The sequence below is a fragment of the Rhipicephalus microplus genome, chromosome 5, assembly GCF_043290135.1.
Source record: "Rhipicephalus microplus isolate Deutch F79 chromosome 5, USDA_Rmic, whole genome shotgun sequence".
NCBI classification, from domain to species: Eukaryota; Metazoa; Arthropoda; class Arachnida; order Ixodida; family Ixodidae; genus Rhipicephalus; species Rhipicephalus microplus.
This window is the reverse complement of record NC_134704.1, coordinates 52,927,487-52,943,499: the sequence shown is the minus strand read 5'-3', so window position 1 is coordinate 52,943,499 and position 16,013 is coordinate 52,927,487. Positions and strand designations below refer to the sequence as shown.

Below are 16,013 nucleotides of genomic sequence, written 5' to 3'. Positions count from 1 at the left end.
TATATATATATATATATATTCCTGGCATGTCGTCTAGACTAACATGATAGTGAGATTAGCACCCATAGTCCACATAGCTTAACGAGCACTTGCATACGCTAAAAGCGTATTCACACGCAAGGGGAAAATCATGCTTCTCCGCGGATCGCACGGTCACGTGACCAGTTTCATCCGACGAAACGGCGGCGGGGTTGCATGCACATGGCCCGAGCGCTGCTCGCGGAATCGGCGTGCATACTACCATCGACTCTCGCGCGCTACGAAACCCTTCTCTCTGGGTACAAGGGGGGCATTCCCAGGTGGAACGCTGTTCGAAACGATGTTTGTACGCGAGGCATTTAGGTCCGTGGCGCCAGCGGTGGAGGGAGTTCTCCATAACGTGTGCGTCATGTGAGGGCGCCGTCCGCGGCGAAAATTACTCCTCCATCCGCTTGTGTGAATGCAGCTTAACGCGAACGACGATTTCTACACATTAACCCACGGAGCTACACGCAGTTCTGTTGATTTATTTCTTTTTTTTCTTTTTCTTTCCTTGTATAGCTTTTATCTTTGCAGGTATCATCATTCCTTTCGCTCGTCCAGCTTTATATAAAGAAACGAGGTCACGCTTTTCTATAACACGAACTTCGCGGCGGATGTCGTAATGGCGGTCGTTCTTATAGCTCCCGCCGCGACATCAATTACGGTTTCTCCTCGGCGGCAGATGCAATCGAATTAGCGTGCGTACACGCATCTCGTGCCGCGCAGCGAGACATCGCTATTTTCTATACCGCCCCCCCCCCTCCACCCTTCGCCTTATTCTTTCGCGTCGCTCCCCTTGCTCCGCAGGGAAGCCACTCTGCACGACGTTTTAATGAGCCCCATACGACGATTTCCAGCTGCACCCGCGACAGCCCTGGCGAAAACGAGTTGTACGCTCGTACTTCTCTCTCTCTCTCTCTCTCTCTCTCTCTCTCTCTCTCTCTCTCTCTCTCTCTCTCTCTCTCTCTCTCTCTCTCTCTCTCTCTCTCTCTCTCTCTCTCTCTCTCTCTCTCTCTCTCTCTCTCTTTCTCTCTCTCTCTCTCTCTCTCTTCTTTCTTTCTTTCTTTCTTTGTTTGTTTGTTTGTTTGTTTCTTTGTTTCTTTCTTTCTTTCTTTCTCAGCGTTAACACACATTACAAAGGTTTAGGGCGTCTGCTATGCGCTGCAATGTTTCCTATCTTGTGCGAAGCATTTCTTTGACGATCAAAAGCGCCTTGCATTTACTCGCCGTGCACCAATCGCGATTTGTTTAGAGAAATTTATTCTCACAGACAGTGAACATCAATTACGATCCAACAGAACATTGCGACAGAACACAACATCCACAGACACACCAAATGTTGTTACAAAAAGATATATGTGGTCGTTTTTAGCGGCGAAGCTCTTTATAGCGGCACCCGTTCGTCCCCCGTAGTATGTAACAAGTATAACATTTTGACCTCCCAAGGCGGTGCCGGTGAGAGACTTCTTCTGTGCGTTGTTGAACAATGAAAAATAGTGCTCAATGTACATGTCAATGGCTGCTAATGGGGAATGAGAGGCCGGAGAATTCGGCTTTTAGTTAACGCGCAAGCTGCGATCACCATTAGCAGCCATTGGCATGTACATTGAGCACTATCTGACAAGAAAGGGTTTCTACGTTATACTCGCTGGGTGTAACCTCCTTAGCTTTAGAAAGGTTTAGCGAGCGTTGAGCCGCAGTGCCATGAATACAGGGAACTATAGTATATACCATGAACTCGAGGGGGTTAAAGGTGGGAAGTGGACCCGAAGCGCGAGCCGTAAGAAAGTGTGCGTGTGCCACCTCTCGTTTTGTCCTTGGAATGTCCGCTGGATGGCGGTGCTTCTATATGGGGAATATATGATGAAAAGATGCGAGATGGTGGTACTTGGAGTGTTGAATAGATGGACGAACGGACACATAGACAGACGCATGGATGGACGCATGAACGGACGCAGGGGCGGCTGCATGGACGAACGCAGGGACGGACGCACGAACAGACGCACGAACAGACGCACGCACGGACGGGCTGATGGACGCATGGACAGTCACACTGACGGACGCATGGACGGACGGAAGCAAGAGCGAATGGACGGACGAATTCTTCGCCCCACTCTCCATCATTCACTCCGTGGATATGCGGCCATTTTTTATCTATCTGTCGAGGCGCCTATATCTGCTCTTTCTCGTGGTCGTCTCCTTAACTTCCTATCACACAAAATTAGCCCAGGAGGACATCATGAGTGCGTGACGAACACCGCTAACAGGTCACGACTGAAATACTGGGACCTGAAAGAAGGTACCGGGTTCGACCCTGGTCGCAGCGGTCGCATTTCGATGGGGCCAAAATGTCAGAGGCCCGCGCAGTGTGCCATGTCAGTGCACAATAAAGAACATCAGATAGTCGAAATTTCCGCATGGAGCCCTCCACTGCGGTGTCATTCCATAATGCCGTCGTGGTTTTGGGACGTAAAAGCCCGGATATTATGATTAGGTCGACAAATGCATATCTTGACATGCTTGTTATCCTCAGGTAAACACAAACCCTCGCTCACGTGTGTTTATGAATGTATTCAAAGAACCACGGGTGGCGTATGTGCTACCGATGTCCTTCTATAGAACATCACGGCCTTTTGTGGCTCTCCTAAACAAGATACATTGTTTAGTGGGAGACACACAGCGATGCCAGCTACGGATGGTTTTGAATCGACTTGACCCCGGACTATTTTGTGTGCAGAAGACACTAGCACCTTGGGCATCTGCCTCAGTTGCGCAGAAAGCAACTAAAGCACTGCTACTTTACCTTAAGTCAACAAACCTGAGCGACCGCCTGTAAACTGTGTGTGCTCCCCGAGTGTGCTCGTGATTGTGTGTACCTTCTCATCTTTCTGCAACCTCTTTTCTCCCCTTTATCACCTCCCCAGTGCAGGGTAGCAAACCGGATGTGCGTCTGGTTAACCTCCCTGCCTTTCCTTGCATCTTTATCTCTCTCTCTCTTAGAAGATTGCTAATCCGTCTCTCTGTTTTATTAGACCGGGCTTTCAACAAACTGGAGTTTTTTTTCTGCTATAGAGCCCGCCTGCCGTGCCCGCGACGCCAGCATGCGGTGCCCCTCTTCGCAGCGCCCGGCGCTGGGCCTCCCAAAGGCTATTCTGGGATCGGGAGCGCGCCCCTCTCAACGTTTCCTGGCGCAACGCGCTCCAAATTAATGTCTAACCGCGGAATGCTCGTTTCGCCGTCGTCGTCGTCGAAAGCTGCAGCGACTCGGCCCGACACGCAGCTTTACTTTCGTTTATTTTTCCTAACGTAGTGCAGCAGAGGTACGCGGGCTGCTCTTGTTTCTGTTTCGAACACTTCCGATCGAAACCTGATTTGAGTTTTACGAATATTCAGAAATAGGAAAATAAGAAATAGGAAAATAAACCTTAAATTTTGTATCGAAACAAAGACTGTGGTTCAGGTTAAAGGGGCCCACAACCGATGCAGCCCATTCAGCAAGCTGTATAACAGCTGTATCTTACCGGTACTATAAATACCTACGGAGAAAAAAAAAAAAAAAAAAACCTGGAGGCTAGCTTACGAATAGGGTTCAGCTTGAATTAAGGACGACGCAACGAACGATGGTAAGGAGAATGGTAGGTGTAACCTTGGGAGACGGGAAGGGAGCAGAGTGGATCAGGAAGCGAAGAGGCTTATCAAAATTTCTGTAATTGGTTTTCAAAGACATTAATTGGGTAATAATGGTAATAAATGTAGAATATAAATGTAGGTAATAAATTCCAAACGGTTTAGGGAACCTTCATACACACACGTAAACGGTGACTCGCATGCGTTGTCCGCTCATGGCTTTTAGTCAGCATATCCCCTTTCTCTCTCTCGATTTTTTTCTAAATTCGTTTTTTTTTCATCCAGAACAGCGTAGATTTGGTAAGCAGACGTACCGTCGCCTGCTTGCCATTCCTATTTGCGCAATCGGCTACAACGCGCTCGCATAAGCGATGATGGTGGTGCAAAAAGAAAACGAGAGAGAGAGAGAGAGAGAGAGAGAGAGAGATACAACACGCTCGCGATCGGGTACAACCAGGTACAACACGCTCGCATGATGGTGGCGCAAAAAGAAAAGGAGAGAGAGAGAGAGAGAGAGAGAGAGAGAGAGAGAGAGAGAGAGAGAGAGAGAGAGAGAGCCTCCTTCGCAACACAGTTTAACGAAAGCTTTTTTTGCTTTTGAGCTCGTGCCATGGGTTAGTCATCAATCCCGGAGCGCTCGCATGCTGGCGCGTTTTATAGTTTGCGTAACGCACCGCTATATGCGCTACGCGTCCCACGTTAGACACAGTTAAGTAGGGCGTACGTGTCGAGCCTACGTACTCACAACGTGGCTACGGGAGTGCAGCATGTAGACTCAGTACGTAACGTATAGGCACTGTGCCGTGCTCCCGAACGGGCTGCATAAATTAGGTACCTTTCTCTTCTTCTAACCGCTACCACCACCACCAGTGCGTAACGTATCTATTCAACGGATGCGCGCGTCCGCTTAAAAAAAAAAAAAAAGACAATCAGGCGCACGCAAGTTTAACAAGACGCAGTGCTAGTTAAGTACAGCCCTCTCGAGGTCTCGTATAAAAAAGCAGCCAGATTGCATGGGGGCACACAACGTCAAAACGTGGATACAACGGTTCAGCTTGACTTGGATGCCAGTGGCCGTTATAACAGCCGCTACCGCAGAATAGAACTAAAAGAAGCACTGGAAAGCTGTTTCATTTCACGTATGATATGTCTAGTTGAACGAAACGCATCCCGGAACTACAGTACACTGTAGCGGTACGGTCAATACGGTGAACTAAAATTGTTGTCGAGAACTCCGCTGGCAGCGTATGCAACGTCACGTGTGGCGTACGTAGGCTTGTTGCGCACGCCTAGCTAAATGTGTCAATTAGATGCAGCGTTCTGTCTGGCGTTAACCATTGCTTGCATGCCACGTGTCTGGTGGTTCTATGCAAAAAAAAAAAGGGGGGGGGGGAGGAGGATGGAAGTGAGATTGCAGGAACGCAACCGTGTACGTATATGTATGTGAACCTGTGAACGGCCAGTTAATTTCGGCGTAAAAGTCTGATAGCGTGTAGACTGCGCAAGTTTGTGCCCGATGAAGAAAAGCTTCTGTATTTTCTTTGTTCGCGTTCTTTTTACTTCCATCTAAAATCTTCCCTTTTCCTACTAACGTTATTAACTTGCTCTCTGGTTCTTCGTTTTAAAGTAAAACTTGCGTTGTTATCCCTTTCTATCGTTTTTTTTTTCGCCGCGATTTTATAGCGTCTGGTTTTTTTTTTATTCATATATCGTTCGCAACTAACTTATGTCAAGTTATCGACGACGCCTTTACATTAATTCCTGTTACTTCTATTCAGCTTCTCTCTCTCTCTCTCTCTCTCTCTTTCTCTCTCGTCTTTTTAGTCTAGCGTTCTGCGTTCAATCTCTGAAAGCCTTTTTTATGTCTTTTTGTGTTGGTGATAACAACGAATGGAAACGACCATACCGTACGTCGTACGGACAGCGTCACATATTGTAGCATATCGCAGCAGTTTATAATGGCATTACATTATTACTCGCCTCGTGCCTTAATTCGGTTCCTGTAACAGTGCGAAACTAGGTTTGGCCTCAAAGGGTTTCTTTTTCTATTTTTCATTCTTCGGCGTGGGTATCAATGCAGCGGACCTGGAAGAAATAAATTATGGCAGCCGCACTAGTGTTGCGAAGCCTGAAGAGGGCGAGGAGCGGGGAGGCCTTCTTTGTTGCTCTTTGTTTCTCTCTTTCTCCTTATCTCTTTTTCACAATTCGCTATTTTTTTTGTATCTCTCTTTTGTATCAGTTCCTATTTCTATCTTTTCCTCGCGCTTTCTATAATTATTTCATTTTCTTCGCTGTCTCTCTCCTTTATTTGTTTCTTCCTCTTTCTCTCGCAAATTCTTCTTTCTCGTTCAGAACCACTGTGCTGTCGCCTTATTCCTTCACCCTCACATTCCTCCTGGCAGATTGCGCGGCCGCGATATTCCTCCTGGGAACTAACCGAGTCCTGAACAAAAACTTCCACCCTCTTGGTAACGCAATTGGTAACGCCCGGTAACGCAATTCCAGCTTCTGGACTACGTGCGCTAGGCGGCGTAAGCCGGTGGGACCCATGGACCTAGGTTACCCCCAATTAGCTCTTGAAATTCCCTTTACCCCTCATCCAACGTCTCGTTCTTCTTCTAGCCAGACCTGGCCGGCCATTGTTGCGCCTGACTCTACGTTTACCAAGTGTCACTTAGGCCAGTTTTCCTCGGATAAGTTGAAGGAATAACCGAAACTTTCTTGCGAACCATCCGCGCACATTCTGGAAGCACACCATCTGTCCAGCGCCCCGAAAAGAAACCTCTTTTTCGATTCTCTCCGTGAGCTGTTATTATTTTTTTTTTCGCTGCAGATGCGCTTGAAAGGCGATGTCTCATGATCTGCATCGCCCACTTCATTACATTCCGTACACAATGGCGAGGTAGTATCCCTTACTTTAAAAAGTGTTCGCATTGTCCTTCCTGTGGAACGAAGGCATGTTAAAAATAAATCATTGCGCCTGGACATGTCCTCTACACCGCAACGCTTTTTCACCGCAGCAACAGTGTCAAGGTCGATGCAGCACTCGGAGGCAGGTGCATGCAGAGTCTGCCGTTAATGGAACTAATTGCACAGGCTCTTCTCATTCGTATTTTAATTTCGCAGAAATTCCAGCGAACGCCGCGCGCAAACATCGCGAGCCTCTGCGAGATCACCGCCTTTTATTAGCGGTGTACCATGTAGCGCAACAGGTGGAAGGGGTGAATGATGAGGGCTTAGTGTACGGTGGGAGAAATTGATCGTCTAGGAACACCTGCCCTGCAAGGCTTACGTCACCCGACCGGCGTATGGATTGTGAAATGTGGGAACACCTGTCCTGCGTGTGGATTGTGAAATGACGCCGAGGTATGTAGGTACAGCTGGAAACAACAGGGAGCCGGGATGGGCCCACCTCGTGTATGATCGTTGCCGTGCGAGCAAATATTGGAAATACTTAAAATGGACCGACGCGATATAGCTAACCTTTCCCACGCTTCGTAAAATGAAGAGGGAAAAAAAAATGCGAATACGACGTTTAACGGTGGAGTATGAAGTGATGTGATGTGGCCTCTTTTGTGCCCTTAGGAACATGGCAGTGGTAGTTGATATACGTAATAGCATTGTCACGTTGTAACGAGGCGTACCACGACACGCCTTCGTACTTTATGGCGACTACGGGTGTCGCTCTTGTATCGCGTAAACCAGGGATTAAAACTTCCTTTTCCGCCGTGTTCAAACGGGATAGCGCGAAGGAGCTCGTTTCGCAGAAACTCAGGCGTCGGTGGTTGCGAACGGAATATGATCAACTTCTGTGTAACCGATAAATAATGAAAAACTTCTGATCCGAATGGGGATCGGCCCCGGATCATTTGCATGGCATGTGGATGTTTCACTGCACGACCATGCGTCTGCTTGTGAATACAGGGAAAGTGACTTCCTTTATACGCTTGGAAATGCAGGGAAAGTAACCTTCACGCTTTTACACGCGTTCTGTATACATGCCTCGACATATAACATGAAATATTGCAGTAATAATGCGTGGAACAAGCGTACATTGCCATCGGGCGTCGAAACATGCGATTATCACAACGACTTCATGGTTTAAAGCCGGTCACCCACTGCAAAAGGACACGCGCTACTGCGCCTATTCCTTCAAGATCACGTATAGTGGGTGCATAGCAAGCTCCAAAAGATTTCGTGCACTGAGTGATTGAAGTGCGAACTAGAGACAGGATATCGCTGTCGCGTTCAAATCTTAGAGGTGAAGCTTAATTAAGGGTGCCCGAATTTTTTTTTTTCGCACTTTCCTTGCCTCTCGATATTTTACGACTATAGCGTGCATGCCGCAGTACATACGCGAAATGCGGGACGCGGTGTTATCTGGCCACTAACGGAGAGGAATGATTAGAAAAGCGTTTATCTTTGCAGAAATTCTGCAAGCGCCGCATGGAGTTCGAGATAAGGCCCTCAAGAAGTAGCGGGAGTATTTCGAGGAAAAAGAAGAGGGGGAGTGGTAGTCGTAGCGTGGGGGGGGGGGGGGTCGCTTTTTTGTACGTTGTCGTGTCGCGCCTTTGACACGATTCTGTCTCTTTGCTCCGCCTCTTTATCGGTCTCGATCTTTGACACACGTATTGTTTGTAGGCCCTTATCACCTGTACGGTTTTCTTTGCCGCTATTTTTCTTTTATTTAGCGTGTCTTACGCCGGCTATCTTCGCGCCCTCTTTCGACACAGTTTCGTGCTTTGCGTTCACCCATACTAGCAAGATCGGTCATTAAAAGAAGCAAAATAAAAAAAAATCGGCAATGTATCACTCCGCCGTCGCACTCCCTTGTTTTCCTCCCCCTCCGTTAGTTATGTAAAAGTCGGCTTAAAGCGTTCATTCGCACAAATGTTTGACGACAGTGTTTTCCCCAACCGCGGCACTGCTTAAGCCTTGGAAGTCGATTGAAGTGCTGTGGGACTACTTTTTACGTCGTAGTAATACGCCGAGTAACGCAGTCTCGCTGCGCTCGCCGCGATAGCGCTGCACGCGACTAGACTATGCGTGCGTGGTCAAAGCGTTATCGATTCGCTCTTGAAATCCCGGCCGACCTCCTTTTTGCTCGCGTCGCGTGGCTGTTCAACGCCACACGTGCTGTGGTAACGGGCGTGCGACGGTTGGGTGCAGTGATGAAACGGTCACTTTCTTTCAAGGATGCACTTTTGTCTTTCTTTTCAAAGTACAGTGTGGGTGTGGTGGATTCATCTTTCTTTCACGTAGAGCAAATAGCATTCTATGCTGACATTCATTGTTGTGTGTTGTGCGGAGTGCTGTGCGGTTTGGACTCGTCGTGCCAGTGACATCTCCTCACTCGAGCAGTGGTGGCTCTTTTTTTTTTATCCGACTACAGTATTGATCTGACGTGAGAGCAGCGGCAGCAGCAGTGGCGGCGGCGGCAGCAGTGCGCCTGCAGTACCGCCCTTAACGGTAAGCGATCACCACATTCTGTCAATTTTTTTTTCCTTTCTGCTTTTGCGCACGCGTGGTGTTTCGCAACTCTCTCGCTCTCTTTGTAGATCAAGTGACTGTAATATTAAGCCTAGAAGAGTCGCGATGAAAGGACGTGCACGCTTCAACTTGCTATCTTAATTTAGACAGTGGTGCGTGATTTGACTATTTCGGTGCAATCATGGGTATACGAAGGTGGTTGGCAATACTTCGCCATTACATTCTTTTAACACATGACTTCATGGTGCGTGTTTGCGATTGGAGAATCGAGTGCACGTGGTAGTTAAAGCACGGTGGTTTTTTCTTCGGAAGCGATGCTATATTTCAGGAGTACTCAGCGGCTGTAGCGAAATGAATTCATGCCCCGCCGCGGTGGTCTAGTGGCTAAGGTACTCGGCTGCTGACCCGCAAGTCGCGGGATCGTATCCCGGCTGCTGCGGCTGCACTGTCGCCTCCATCGGAAATGCAGCCGCCGAAGCCGGGATTCGATCCCAGGACCTGCGGACCTGTGTGCTCAGATTTGGGCGCACGTTAAAGAACTCCGGGTAGTCGAAATTTCCGGAGACCTCCACTACGGCGTCTCTCAATCATGTGGTGGTTTTGGGACGTTAGACCATACATATCATCGAAAGGAACTTCTCCTTCTGTTAACGCGTTTCGACACTGCGAAAGAGAGAAAACAAGGATGCCGTATTGAAGTGTACTTTCACCTAGAACAAGAACGCATTTCACGCCTTCGTCCGTTCATTATTTTTCGGCAAGCTGGAGCGTGCTAAACCTCAAGCTAATCATTGTTCTCACTAACTGCAGGGTGATTTCGAAACCGCACTTGCAAGTCATTTCGGCTGCTAGTTGATGGTGTTTTCTTAAGCCCGCTGACAATTTTCCCTGCAATCAGCCGCTGGCACGAAGTGTTCTGGACAGTAAAGATGATCTCGACTACCATGTATCGAGGAAAGTCTCATCAGACGCACACAGTGCGTATACTATTGCGCCCAGCGCGACTTGCTATACGCGAGAGCGTGTGGCATGCATAAGAAGCATCAAGATTGTACATGGCTTCTCCTCACCCTGTTTTCTACGTCTGAGTGCTGTTGACTCGTTCACCACCCCCAAACGATCACTATTGAATGAACAGCATTTAGTCTTAAAAAAAAAAAAGCAAGTGGATGCCATGCGGGATCGTTGGGGATCGTTTTGCCTCGTGCTCCTCCTGTGCTGCAAGCCGTACCGATCGCGTTAGTGCGTGTTTTTTTTTCTTTTTTTTCCTAAAGCCTTCTTCGATTTTTTTTGACGTCAACAGTGAACACGGACGTAACTGTCGCAGAACTATTTTACTGCCCTAGCTTTAACTGTTTGGAGAATCTGTCCCTGAATGAGGTCGCTGAACGCCGTGTGACACTTTGCCCGCAGCAGGAAAGCTTCGCCTCAATGATGCTCGTCTGGCAACAGTGCGCAAGCGCGAACCCCGCTGTCATAGCCGCATTATGCGCGGTTCATCGCTTCGCCGCATTCCATAGACAGATCTGGGTTGGTTCGAGCTTTCGTATCCAATGCGGGCATCCATTGCACTGTTCTGAATATATTACTGCTTGCGCCTCGCTCTAACTATTTTGTCACAGTTCTTTTTTACGTGTTTCCTTTCCTGCTATCCTGTTGCTTATTTTGACTGTTCCATGCGAGAAGGTCCACTCAGGAGCCCCAAGAACTCGCTGAAACGCGCCCCTGGGAAAAAAAAAAAACTGCAGTCCAAGTTACATTGTTCGCAGACTACTATGTGTGTTGAGTTGAATTAATAACTGATCGACGAAATTTGGTGCAGTTCAAGATTAAGGGAGCAGGGGGCTCACCACCACCGACCCCCTTTTGCCAAAGACGAGTGGGAGTGTGATAAAGCGTGTGCTCAGAGCGCTGATCACATTCTTCGAGGACAGCGTGCTCTTTGAGCACCTCTGAACTCTCCTGCTTCTCCCCTCCTACCCAGAGGCTCGCCGAACTTTCCCCAGTGATTTGACGCCCTCTTCACTTTTTTTCCCCCATTCTGCTGTGGCGATGTGCTCTGGCTAGCGCTTCCCTCCGCACTTATACTTCAACTGACGCGCCTCAGGGCCCGTTAGTTACTCCCACTCGGCGGGTTTTCCTCCCCTGGTGTTCTTGAGCCCCGCCACGGTGGTCTAGTGGCTATAAGGTACTCGGCTGCTGACCCACAGGTCGCGGGTTTGAATGCCGGCTGCGGCGGCTGCATTTCTGATGGAGGCGGAAATGTTGTAGGCCCGTGTGCTCAGATTTGGGTTCTTGTTAAAGAACCCCAGGTGGTCGAAATTTCCGGAGCCCTCCACTACGGCGTCTCTCATAATCATGTGGTGGTTTTGGGACGTTAAACCCCACATATCAATCGATCAATCAATCTGGTCTTCTTGGCGGCCTTTCCGAACGGTTTGCGGCTCGTGATTGTTCGGATCTGCGCTGTTGAGACAAAATCAATTCTTTTTTTTTCTCTCTCTCTTCTTTCTTTCCTTACCTATATTCTTTAATTCCACTACCCATTCCCGTGTCGACCTGTTGAGATGTCATCGTAAGGATAGACAGTTACGGGCGGCACTTTTCTCTTCCTTTCACTTACATAATCACTTAGAGAGAGAGAAAGATAACAAGATAAACATGGACAAAGTAGAAAGCATTACAAGCACACGAGCAGACCAGACCAGCAATACAAGCATAGAGATATTATATATGGTCGCAATGTTGGTTATGCTGGGAGCCAAACTGTCTTATAGCACCCGTGACCCCGTTCGGTCCCTTTCTGTTGCCATTAGTGTGCTGGATTTCGCCGCAGTACATAACGTGCTGCGTTCTTGCAAACGCTTTTTCTTGTCTAGTGAATTGTAATCACCTCTCATGCGTAGATTGTACATCGCTGAAATTTGCTAAATCAATCATTTTCATGACCAATCATGTGCGTTGCTGACTTTTATGTATTTTCTGTATTGGGCCTGCTACTAGCCACATGTGCTATGTGTCCAAATATTATCTGCGCGTCTTTTGTATACACGATTTAATTTAACTCATCTTGATTTGACTTGATTTGATTTGAACGTCATGTCAACTATAGTTCATCATTCTATACCCCTGAAGCGTTCTTCACCGCACGAAGCCAGCTATTGCAGTAAAGCCAGCTTTGACGGCACGTATTGTCTCGATAAAAAAAAAAAAATTGCGGGATGAAAATGGAATTGCCGCATTGCCGACCGTACATCCTTAGAATTTCTAATCCAGCATCTTGGTAAAGCTATAGTTTGCGATTCTTTCGAATATATTGCAGTGTGTCAACATCTACCTATGTCGAGGCAAATCTCTGCGCGCGCGCACTTCGTTTAAGGCGAGACATTTGGACATCGCGGGGTACCGCGTTGCCCGCCACGCATTTTCGTTGGAAGGCGCTCGGCGACGACGAGAAAGTAGAACCACCACACTGTGAACCAACTGCGCATGTGCTAAGCTACGTGTCATTTAAAGTAGACGTCGCTGACGGCACGGCTAGGGCGGTTTGCGCTCCCATGTTCACGCTAAGCGTGTTCAGGACTGTACTCGTACGGATGAAGTGATCGGTATATACGAGTTTATACTACGCGTGAAAGGCACCCCCCGCAACCCTTCTATGTAATTCCGAGCTGACCTACTTTTCTTCCCGCGCAACGCATGGCTGCTCCCGCGGGATGCGAGACAGCTCGCGCGTCGACGCAGCCGAGACGTCTCTCGATTCCGTACGTGCTCAATCTTGCTTGGAGAGGAAGTAAAAAAAAAAAAAGACAGCTAGATGGCGCCGTTTTTTGCTCACGGCACGAAGGGAAAGTTACCGCTTCTTGCAAGGGCTGTATGGTCTTCGCGGTTCCTTCGGGCGCTCTCGTTCTCTTGCGTGTATGAAAGGGAAAGAAAGAAAAAGAAAGAAGGAAAGAAAGAAAGAATGAAAGAAAGAAAGAAAGAAAAAAAGTAAGAAAGAAACAAAGAAAGAATACGAGGCGGGGTGCACGCAACGGACGTTAACGGAGACGAGTGCTGATAAGAGGGTGATAAAAAAGTGCGGTCGCCGCTGTGTGCGCAGTTTCGGCGTATATGACATATATAAAGAGAAGGGGCCGTGGACTAACATACGGATGGGTTTCTGTGTCTCTATATTGGGATGAAGCTGGGATGTAGAATTTGGGATGTAGCTGGGATGTAGAATTTGGGATGTAGCTGGGATGTAGAGCTAAATAAACAGCGCTTGGGTGCATGGTAGGCGCGCGCACACTTAAACATGGTTGTAATGGTGCATTCGACGAATTATTGATAATATGGGGTTCCTAAACTAGCACTCGAATGTATGTAGTACGCGGGTGTTCTTGCATTTCGCCACCATCGAAATACACCGGCTGCATCGTCTCTGTGGTTCTTGAAGCGTTGTCACGGAGTTGCAATCAAAGCGAAAGGCCGAGTCCCTGCCCTTTCTTCCCCCCCCCCCCCCCCCGCGCTTTAGCTACGTGCTGCTGTCAAATATGTAATGAATAGTGTTGTTCAGATTGTTTAGAAAACTTGTCATTATTTTCGAATTACCCCAAGAGCAACGCTGCGAAACCGAAACTGGCATAGGCGCCTAAAAGTTTTCTACAGTTGTGGCACAAATCATGGCGACGTGATGTGAACACATCAATATACACGTCATTCAAGTGTCGCAAACGCGTACGGGTGATAATCTGAAGCAGTGAGAGGTATAGAAGCCCGAGAAGAGGAGCTGCCATCTTAGAAACACTGGGGTGCAGCCTGGGACGCGCGAGAATCGGGCCCAGTGCTTCCCGCACAGCATCCACTGCCGCCGCGTTGAACCTCCTGATTCGGCGAGCATCGATACTTTAATTGGTGTATTCATGTGGGAGGTTGTAATAGCCAAATACCGCACCTGTGTGGCCAGTCTTACTTTGGTGAGGTTCAGGGGACTTATGGGACACGAGGAGAGCAGAGAGAGAGAGAGAACTTATTTATCCGGCAGACAAATTGAGTCGGGCAACAAACGGTTTAGTTAAAAACATTTTTGACAAAATCAAGAAATGGACATGGACAGAGCATGTACGCGTAAGCATGATAACCGCTGCTGATTGAGATTAACTGAATGGATTTCAAGAAAAGGCAAAGGGGTGAGGGGGAGACAGACAAAGTTTCGTCAGTGCACGAGATTAAGAAGTTTGCAGGTGGCAGCAGAATGCTCAGGACCGGATTGATTGGCGGAACATGGGAGATGCCTTTGCCCTGCATTGGGCGTAGTCAGGCAGCTGATGATATGAACTCTATTGAACTGGCAAACCGCACAAAGCGATTCTAAACAAGAAAGCTTTCGATACCTTCGCACTCGAAATGGCATTCGAGCCTCTGTTGTTATGACCTATCAAGGGTTTTTAAACCAGTGGTTCAGCGGGCCGCATATTTTTTTCCTTATTTGCGACTGATAATTTTGTAGCTTAGCTTTCCGCAATGCGCGTTATTTTCTCTCTAATGCGACTAATAACGCCTTGCTCCGTTATGCTACGCACAGGGGATTGTCAGTCAGTCAGTCAATGAACTTTAACACGGGATTGTTCTCAGGCATCATCATCATCATCATCATCATCATCATTATTATTATTATTATTATTATTATTATTATTATTATTATTATTATTATTATTATTATTAGGCGCCTCATACGGTCATATGTTGAAACAACCGTGGAAGAAAACCTCTATATTTAAGAATCGACTTATATATTTTAGTCGTCTTGGAGATCAGTGTCAATGTGTTTTTCAAATCCTGATGCAAAAATCCCCTTCAGAATTGACCCGAATACGCGATACGGGCAATGCCTTCTTTCACCTGACAACCTCAGCTGGCGACCATTTTGTTCGAATCCCTCGTCTCCCCATCATATTCGGCTTCGCGGTAATTTTCGGACTAAATACTGCGGCACGCTTCTAACGTAGGTCAGTTTGAGACCCCTCACCGAGAGAATGGTTCGTTTCTCGGAACTTATGGTGCTTTTCGGTTCATACTGCCCAATATATAACCATAAAACTATGGTCATTTAGTGCGAAACGATGAGTGACATTCTCTATGCACACAACATCACTGTTTTCACGCGTTTTTTTATTATTATTATTTAAGGTTGTGTATACCGAATACAGAACGGAGATGGAGGCTGAATACACGTCCCGCTAGACCAGGTGTTGTATACCTGTGCAAACACGTGTTTATACTTGTATAGCGCTTACAACGCCACTGTGTACGCCACCGCGGCGTCGAGCGAATCTAGGCCGCCTCCCAATCGCCGTCACTCTCCCCCTCGATGCGCGGCAGTTTCGCGTCGGCGTCGGGGATTTGCGGCCCGCGATGACCCGAATTGCGCCGCCGCGCACTTGTATAACGTGTGCGGGCAACGCTTACGTATATACTATCGCCTCCGAGGCCGTGGCCGGTTTCGCGTTGTCGTTGCGACGGCGGAGAGAGGAAAGAGGGAAAGGGGGACGACGACTGCGGCTGCTCGTATCTTGATGCGGGTGCCGCGGTCAACTGCGGGGCCTCTCTCTCTCTCACCAGCGGACGATAGCCGATGACGTCGTCTGAGATGCGAAAAATGAGGGCGCCACATTGGCATGCGCGTCTCTATTTTTCGCCGATGGGCAGAGCGCGTGTTATATACAACTGTTTTCGGAAATTCTGTGTTAATTAATCGCTCGACAGATTTGGGGGAACTCGTCAGTTGGCGCACGCCTTGCTCTCTCCCGAACTCATTTCCTCGCTAACGCCCTAAAAACCGCGATATAGTTAGGAGGGACGCCGTAGTGGAGGGATTCGAAAATTTTCGACCA

General features: G+C 48.0%; 1 protein-coding gene across 5 annotated transcripts in view; it reads left to right on the top strand.

Annotated features, from left to right (window-relative positions):
• LOC119173868 (solute carrier organic anion transporter family member 74D) overlaps positions 1 to 16,013 on the top strand; it is a 159,389-nt gene that overhangs the window by 103,992 nt on the left and 39,384 nt on the right. For 4 of the 5 annotated variants that reach the window (XM_037424651.2, XM_075895459.1, XM_075895462.1 and 1 more), the window contains one exon: positions 9,041 to 9,117. The gene's annotated coding sequence lies outside the window, so the exon portion shown is untranslated. Of the gene's footprint in view, positions 1 to 9,009; positions 9,118 to 16,013 lie in introns of all 5 variants that reach the window. The other variant, XM_075895461.1, reaches the window with a different exon arrangement.